A 9743-nucleotide genomic window follows, 5' to 3' on the forward strand; every position below is an offset into this window, starting at 1 on the left:
AAAAAATATGTAGATGTATATATGAGTCTAGTTCGAAATATTTACGGATCAGTTTTCGAGTTTTGGAACTCGAGATATGATTTTTAAGTTGACAGTGACGCAGTTAGCCAGCTTGTCTGGAATTTTAAATGAACTGTGTAAATAAATGAATTAAGTTCGTTAACACCTCGTGTTTGACTCGGCAACGGTCTTGGGTGCGGGGCGTTACAATTAATCCATGCCTTTGTAATGTCAACATATCACACATCCAAACCATCATATTTTCACATGGCATTCCACACCAATTTCATATTCATTCACATGCTAAACCTACTTCAATTTACTCAATTATACCATAGCTTTGGTCATCCTTATTAGCCATGATTCATTCTCTTAGCACATGTGCCATTCATCGCATATCTCATCCATAAGCAATCACATCAAGCATAAAACATTGTATGCATGCATAATTGATTAGGGTTACAACCCAAATGATTAATATGAACCATATCACATGGCCATATACAAAATGAATCAAATGTTACCATAAGCCAATACATTTGGTTAAACCAATATGACATATAACAAAAAGACCAAGCCTCTATACATGCCATACTCAAATATTGAGACTAACTATACCCAAATGTCCAGTTGATAGTGTGCTCGAGCCTCCGATGCCCTTCGATTCCCGAGCTAGCTTGGCAATACTATAAGAAAATAAGAAAGAGAGGGGAGTAAGCATAAAGCTTAGTAAGTTCACATGCAAATAATAGCAACATAATCATATGTATAAATACCATTGACCTAACATAGTTACTTATGTATTATCATAAATTCTGCATAGCTTAATTTGTAAACATAGCTTACTCAATTTCAATCTTACCAAAATTTCATCACATATCAAGCTAATTCAAATGATTTTATCGTACATACCTATACCAACTCGTAACACATTGTCATGTTTCCACAGCATTGACTTACTCATCAAATAACTGACAGGTTTACCCGTTGAACACTCAGAATACTATCGGATACAAGGAAAACTTGCACAGAGTGCTTCAACATAGCCACATGCTACCTCACATCATAATCACATATTGCTCGCTCTAAAGCTAATCACGGGCCTGCTCACACAAGCTAACAGTCAGGACGTAACTACTCAGGCTGCTCACACAAGCTGACAGGTACCCGCAACACATGCCGGACTACCCAGACACCGGTAGAACGTACAAGACTAGCTCCCGGATTCACATAGTCACATATACGCATAATCTCATGAGCTCATAATCACATAGTTCTTAGTGACATGTCACTTGTATCCTAAACTATTCCTAAGGTTCAAACGGGATTTTCTCGATGTCACATCTTTGTCGAACTCGTTCACAAAGTTGTTCTCATTGACCATTATGTCATTCATTCACTCATCATAATAATTAAACATAGAAATTCATGCATTAATAAAGCATTAGAACATGATTCAACATTGCATTATTTACACATGAACTACCTTGGTGCAAAATGTGGACATTAATTCGATTTAGTCCAAATCTTGTTCTTTCTATGTCTAGTCTAGACTCTGTTTTTCTTGATCTATAATAGCAATTCAGCTCATTTAATCTTCACATTGTTCAAAATAGTCAATAAACCATACTTTGGAAAACTATACTTTTACCCCTAAACTTTCACATAATTACAACTTAGCCCTAGGCTCATAACATGAAATGTGTTCAATTTCTTTGATACCCAAGCTAGCTGAACTTATATTATACTCATATCAGCCCACATTTTCTTTCCAATCAGATTTTTAACCACTTATTTCACCACTTTTACAAAATGTCCTTTTTAGGTGTTTTCATGAAAAACCACTTAGTAAAAGATGTTTATCATGCATCAACTTTCGTATTCCTCCATTAAACTCAAAATAAAAACATGTCACAATGGGTCAAATTTCATACATGAACCTAGCTCAAAATATAGCTAAAAATGGATAGATCATGTCTCAATGACTTCAAAAATGAAAGAACATAAAAAACGGGGCTAGGATTAACTTACTTTCAAGCTTGAAAGTTGAAAACCTAGCTATGGAGAGCTTGAGAATTTCGCTATGGCATGGAGAAGATGAACACAATTTTAACTTATTTTTCCCTTTTTATTCTTTCAAATTTTTCCTATTCATGCCATTTTTGTCCATAATTATAGAAATTGGGCAATTACTATTTAAGAACCTCTAATCAATAATCATGGAAATTTCATGCCTAAAGCTTCTAGAACTCATATTTTGCAACTTTTGCAATTTAGTCCTAAATGTCAAATTGGACACGTTATCAATGGAATTTCTTCATGAAACCTTCACACAAGCATGCAATCATGTCATAGACCCCATGAGAATAATAAAATAATTATTTCTATTTCATATTTGTAGCCTCGAAACCACTATTTCGATTAGGCCCTAATTCAGGATATTACAATTCTCCCCTTAGGGATTTTCGTCCCTAAAAATCTTACCGGTAAAAAGGTTCGAGTATTGGTTTCTCATTTTTTCCTCGGTCTACCATGTAGCCTCTTCAACCCCATGTCTTTCCCGTAAAACTTTCACAGGGCAATACTTTTGTTTCTCAATTGCTTAACTTCCCGGGCCAAAATCTTAATCGGCTTTTCGCCATAAGTCATATCTCGTCGGATCTCGACCTCTATCGGTAAAATAACATGCGAAGGATCGAATTGGTATCGGTGCGACATAGACACATGGAACACATCATGAATCTTTTCCAATTCGGATGGTAATGCTAACCAATAGGCAACTGGCCCTACTCTCTCGGTAATCTCATACGGTCCAATAAAGCGTGGACTTAATTTGCCTTTCCTACCAAATCTCAAAACCTTTTTCCATAGAGATACTTTCAAAAATACTTTATCACCGACCTGAAACTCAATCTCTTTCCCTTTCAAATCCGCGTACGATTTCTGTCTGTCTGAAGTGGCTTTCAGACAATCTCGAATCACTTTTACCTTTTCTTCGATTTCTTTAACCAAATCAACTCCTTGAATCTGATCCTCCCTGAGTTCGGTCCAATACAAAGGAATTTGGCACTTACGCCCAGACAATGCCTCATAAGGTGCCATTTTCAAACTCGACTGAAAACTATTGTTGTAGGCAAATTCTACCAATGATAAATACTTTTCCCAATTACCTTGGAACTAAAGGACACAACATCGTAACATATCTTCAAGAATTTGAATTACTCGCTCAAACTGACTATCGGTCTACAGATAGAAGGCAATACTAAAATTCAATTTTGTACCTAAAGCCTCCTGTAACTTCTTCCAAAATCTCAAAGTGAACCTCGGATCTCTATCGATATAATCGATAAAGGCACTCTGTGTAACCTCACTATTTCAGAAATATACAACTCAGCTAGCTTGTCAAGTGAATACTCGATACGTACCGGTGTAAAATGAGTTGAATTTGTTAATCGATCAACCACAACCCATACAACATCTTTCTTTCTTGGTGTCAAGGGCAAACCCGTCACGAAATCCATAATAATACAGTCCCATTTCCACTTGGGAACCATTACTGGCTGAAGTAAGCCTGAAGGTACTTGGTGTTCAGCTTTCACTTGTTAACAAATCAAGCATCTCGAAACAAACTTAGAAATATCTCTTTTCATACTCGGCCACCAATATAGTTTCTTCAAGTCATTGTACATTTTCGTACTACCCGGATGCATAGACAGATGACCATTATAGGCCTAAAGTAAAATCTTCTGAATCAACTCGGTATTCTTAGGAATACAAATCCTATTTCGAAACATTAAGCGACCATCGGAACTAATCTGAAAATTTGATTCCATGCCCGATTCACATTAAACTCTTTTGGCTTGCAAATCACTGTCACTTTGCTGAGCTTCATAAATCTCTTGAAGAAACATCAGTCTAGCTCTCAACTCGGCTAGAATCAAACCATCATCTACTAAGGCCAATTGAGTGTTCATAGCCCTCAAAGTAAATAATGACTTCCTACTCAAGGCATCAACGACGACGTTCACCTTCCCTAGGTGGTAGTCAATAACTAGCTCGTAATCTTTTATCAGCTGCCTCGAGGCATAAGCGATCACTTTGCCTTCTTGCATAAGCACACAACCCAATCCGTTCAAAGACGCATAACTACAAACCACAAATTCTTTTCCCGGTTCAGGTTATACTAAAATTGGAACATCAGTCAATAATGTCTTTAGTTTCTCAAAACTCTATTGGCATTTTTTCGTCCACTCGAACTTAACATCTTTCTGTAACAATCTCGTCATCGGAGTATCAATCATGGAGAATCCTTTCACAAGCCGTCTGTAATAACCGGCCAAACCTAGAAAGCTTCTAACTTCAGTTACATTCCTCGACGGTTTCCAATCAAAAATAGTTGAAATCTTAATCAGGTCAACTCTAATACCATCACCTAAAACAATGTGGCCCAAAAATCTAACTTCTCGAAGCCAAAATTTGCTTTTACTGAACTTAGTATACAATTTCTTGTCTTCAAAGTTTGCAAAACCATTCTCAAGTGCTCGGCATGCTCAGTCTCATCATGAGAATAAATCAGGATATCATCAATGAAAACAACCACAAATTTATCTAGCTATAGTTAAAAAATATAGTTCATTAAGTCCATAAATATAGTAGGCGCATTCGTTAAACCAAAAGGCATAACCAAAAATTCATAGTGACCATACCTCGTCCGAAATGCAGTCTTTGGTATGTTCGAATCTTTGACTCTCAACTGGTAGTAACTGGACCTCAAGTCTATTTTTGAAAATACTGTGGCTCCCTTCAATTGGTCAAACAAGTCATCAATTATTGGTAAGGGGTACTTGTACTTTATGGTTACCTTATTGAGTTGTCGGTAGTCAATGCACAATCTTATCGAACCATCTTTCTTTTTCACAAATAGCACCTGTGCGCCTATGGAGAATAACTGGGTCTCGCGAAACCTTTATCCGTTAACTCTTGTAACTGAAATTTCAACTCATTTAACTCCGTTGGAGCCATCCTATACGAAGCGATAGAAATAGATGCAGTTCCTGAAACTAATTCGATGCCAAACTCAACTTCCCTAATTGGAGGCAATCCGGGCAACTCTTCCGAGAACACATCTGGAAACTCACATACTACCGGCACTGATTCAATTTTCAATTTAGACTCTTTTTTATTCAACACAAAGGCAAGATAAGCTTCATAACCCTTTCTTATACATTTCTGAGCAGTCATAGAAGAAATCACTACAGGCAAGCTATTCTATTCATCTAATTCAACCTCAAGGATATCACCACTTTCACATTTTAGTTCAATAATTTTCCTTCTATAGTTTACTACTATATCATGCATGGTCAACCAATCCATACCAAGTATTATATCAAATTCATCAAACAAAAAAAGCATGAGATTAGCCGAAAAACAATGACCTCTAATCATTAAAGGGGAGTTCTTACATACTTTATCAACTATTACATGCTTGCCTAGAGGGTTTGACACTTTTATCATAAACTTTGTAGACTCAATAGGCATATTCATGCTAGACACCAATTTCACACAAACATACGAATGGGTAGATCCCAGATCAATCAAAGCAACAACAGAAGTATCATAAAAAGAAAAAGTACCCGTAATCATATAAGGGGATGAAGCCTCTTTCCGAGCGTGAATGGCATAAGTCCTCATAGGTGCTCTACCCTCGGGTCTTACAGCTGGTTCCCTAGATGCACTCTTACTACTCGTTCCATTCCCCAGATTCTTCTGTGGTCTTCCTCTAGAAGTAGCATTGCCCAATCTTACACTCTGAAATTTTTCCTTTTCAACCGTCTCAAGACAATCCTTGATAAAATAATCGTGTGAACCACACTTGAAACATGCTCGGCTTTCATCGAACATTCACCCGGGGGATGTCTGCCACAATGTTGGCACTCAGGTCTATTAGGTCGAGCGTTACCCACACTCGCTATCGAAGTAGTTTGAGCCTTATGAGCTGAATACTGTTTCTCATGGTTCCTGATTGAAAACCCAGCTGAAACACTCGATCGAGTATTAAACTCTCTCAGTTTCTTAGTTGAGGACTGAAATGATTTACCCATCTATCTCTTCTTCGAATCTCGAGACTCTAACTCAGCTTTTCTCTTCTCTTTAGCCAATTCCTCGTCTTTGCAAGCTCTCTCTACGAGCACAACAAATTCTCTCAATTCAAGGACACCCACTAACAATCGGATGTCTTCGTTTAATCCATCTTCAAATCTTTTGCACATGATGGCCTCAGTCGATACACATTCTCAAGCTTATTTGCTCAGCCTCACGAATTCATGCTCATATTCTGTTACCGTCATTCGTCCTTATTTTAACTCGAGGAATTCCTTCCTTTTCTGATCAATAAATTTCTTGCTAATGTACTTCTTACGGAATTTTTCTTGAAAGAATTCCCAATTAACTCTCTCTCTTGGTACCACTGACACAAGGGTGTTCCACCACTAATGGATCGAGTCCCTTAGGAGGGACATAAACACTTCATGCATTCCTCTGGTGTGCATGATAACTCATCAAACACCCTAATGGTATTCTTGAGCAAGAACTCTACCCTCTCAGGGCCATTATCTTTACTAGCTTAGAACTCTTTGGCTCATTGTTTTCAAATCTTCTCAACTGGAGGTCTAATCAGTCTCACAAAGTCCATACCTTGGGTGCTACAGGATTAGGTTGAGGAATAGGTGGGGATGGAGGGGGTTGAGCGTTCGGGTTCGTTTGAACGAACTCCATGTACCAGGCATCCATCATATGAAGAAAGGCTTCCCCGCCTCCTTCTCCTCGACTAACTGTAGGGGGTCTACTATCAGACGACGCTGCCCCTTTACCGGCTTCAAGCGTGTTACTTTGAACATATCCGCCACTACTCTGTTGGGAGCCATTTACTATATGAAAACATATTTAAAAATCGTCAAGAGTCGTCACACTATCATAATATATTTATGGCATGTATAGCTAAACTTGTACACATGCTAGGTTAGTCCGAGAATTGACTAAACCATAGCTCTGATACCACTAAATGTAACATCCCTTACCTGTATCCGTCGCCGAAATAGGATTCAAGGCATTACTGGACTTAAACGTAAACAAACACACAAATTGAGCCATAAAATTTCATCCAATTTGAAACCTTTCATTCAAATGTAATTTGTCCCTTTAAAGACCCCACGAGGCTCAAGACATACACTAGAGCGGTTTGGGACTAAATCAAGAACTCTCGAAATGTTTTTGACACTTAGAAAATTTTCTTGTTTTGGAGAGTCACACGCCTCTATGGGTAGGCCGTGTGGTCACACACGCCCGTGTGGCTTGGGACACGTGTGGCTTGGGACACGCCCGTGTGGCTTGGGACACTCCCGTGTCCTCAGCCTATGTAACTATCTGACTATGACATCATCAAGAAAATAAGGTCACACGGCCAAGTCACACGCCTGTGTGCTTAGGCCGTGTGGCAAATTAAATTCCAAAAATTAAGTGCAAACTTCACACGGCCTGGGCACACGCCGATGTCCTAAGGTCGTGCCCTTCACACGGTTGAGACATATGATCATGTCTCTGCCCGTGTGTTTACTACTGGGTATTCTGTTTGCATTAATTATGGTACAGAGGACAAATAGCCGAATCACGGCCTAGACACATGCCCGTGTGGACAAATTTGAGGCTATTTTCCAAGTCATTTGTCACCCTTAAATACTCATTTACTCATTCATCTTAGATGCCATGCAACATAATATATTTAGTCACTCAAAAACTCATAGACATGATTAATCCATGCCTTTGTAATGTCAACATATCACACATTCAAACCATCATATTTTCACATGGCATTCCACACCAATTTCATATTCATTCACCATGCTAAACCTACTTTCAATTTACTCAATTATACCATAGCTTTTGTCATCCTTATTAGCCATGATTCATTCTTTTAGCACATATGCCACACATCACACATCTTATCCACAAGCAATCACATCAAGCATAAAACATTGTATGCATGCATAATTGATCAGGGTTACAACCCAAATGATCAATATAAACCATATCACATGGCCATATACAAAACGAATCAAATGTTACCATAAGCCAATACATTTAGCTAAACCAATATGACATATAATAAAAAGGCCAAGCCCCTATACATGTTGTGACAGCCCAAAGTTGACCCTAGTCGGGAAGTGGTTTCGGGATCGCTAAACCGAGTCACTAAAATGTTTGAATGTGATACTTATTGTCTAGAATATGTAATAATGAATGTGTGAAAATTTCAAGCTTCAATTTGGTTGATTTCATGTGAATTTAGTTAATAGGACTTATGTGAGAAAATTCTAAAATGTGATAGGTCAATGTGTGAGGACCTAATAGTGCATGTGGACAAAGGGGGGACTTGCATGTCAAATTTCCCCCCTAATGAGTAGTGGCCGGCCATGACAAGGAATGATGGGCAAAACATGTCATGAAACATGTTTTGTTAGTGGAAGAATAAAATAAGGAGTATGGGTAATAAAGAAATGGAAAACAAAAGAAAAAAAATGTGTGTGTAGTGTTTGTTCCCCCATTGCCGTGAGCTAAAGAAGAGAAAGGGGGAATTTTGTTCATCCTTTTCTCATCTTCATGCTTGCCAAAACTAGAAAGAAAAACAAAGAAAAATTTTCTCATCCTTTGGTTCATCCTTGGCCAAAAATTTTAAGGAGGAAAGAAGAAGAAAGGTGAAGAGATTCGGCCATGCATGTAGCTAGGCTAAGGTATGTTTGATGATGTTCCATGAGAGGCATGCATGTTTTAGTTGTTAGCTTGAGTTCTACCTAACCCATGGTCTAAATCTTGCTATGTGATGGAAATGGCACTTGACCATGGATGCATCATTCTTGGTTGATGTTTGATGTTGTGGTGATGAGGCATGAGGATGAGTTAAGATTCGGCCTAGGTGGAGGTTGTGTTAATGCCATTGCATGCAAAATATGAAGCTTGTTAATGATGCATGTGATGATGGCTTGATGATTCTTGAACCTCCTTTTTAGCATTTTTTTTGTGTGAGCACATATGTGCATTGGTTGCTAAATGGAGAAGAATCGGCTAGCAAGATGTGTGCTAAGGCCGAATGTAACTTTGCATGTTAATGAGCAATGCATGTGTTAAATTGATGAAAAGGGGGAGGATGCTTTACTAGTGTGTATATGTGTGTATTAAGTGTTGAAATCGACCCCAAAAATGGACATGCATATTCGGCCAAGGGCAAAGAAATTAGCTAATATGTTGTGTTGATGCATGATTTTTGCATGTATGAGACTTTAATGTCTAATGTATAAATATGGGCTAAGTGCCTTGTGTTCATCTTTTGATGCCTAAATGATGAAATCAATTTATTTGTTTGATTAAGCTCAAGAGCAAAGGGGAAATAAAACCGATAAAGGGAAGGAAAAAGTGGTTGAATAGCTAGCGGAATCGTTCGACAACACCCGAGGTAAGTTCTTGAGTAAGAGAGCTTAAATTTCGATGTGATTAAATCATGCTCTATGTGTGGCTATTGAGCCGAATGTGCAAGGACAATATGTGCCTTGTGTTTGAGTTTCGTAAACGAAAATGAAATATGAATGTACCATGAATTATTGTTGGATGTGCATGATTAATTGAATGCTGTCCGGGCTAAGTCCCGAAGGCTTTGTGCTAAGTGAATATATCCGGACTAAGATCCGAAGGCC

This window comes from Gossypium hirsutum, chromosome A02 (genome assembly GCF_007990345.1).
Source record: "Gossypium hirsutum isolate 1008001.06 chromosome A02, Gossypium_hirsutum_v2.1, whole genome shotgun sequence".
Taxonomy (NCBI): domain Eukaryota; kingdom Viridiplantae; phylum Streptophyta; class Magnoliopsida; order Malvales; family Malvaceae; genus Gossypium; species Gossypium hirsutum.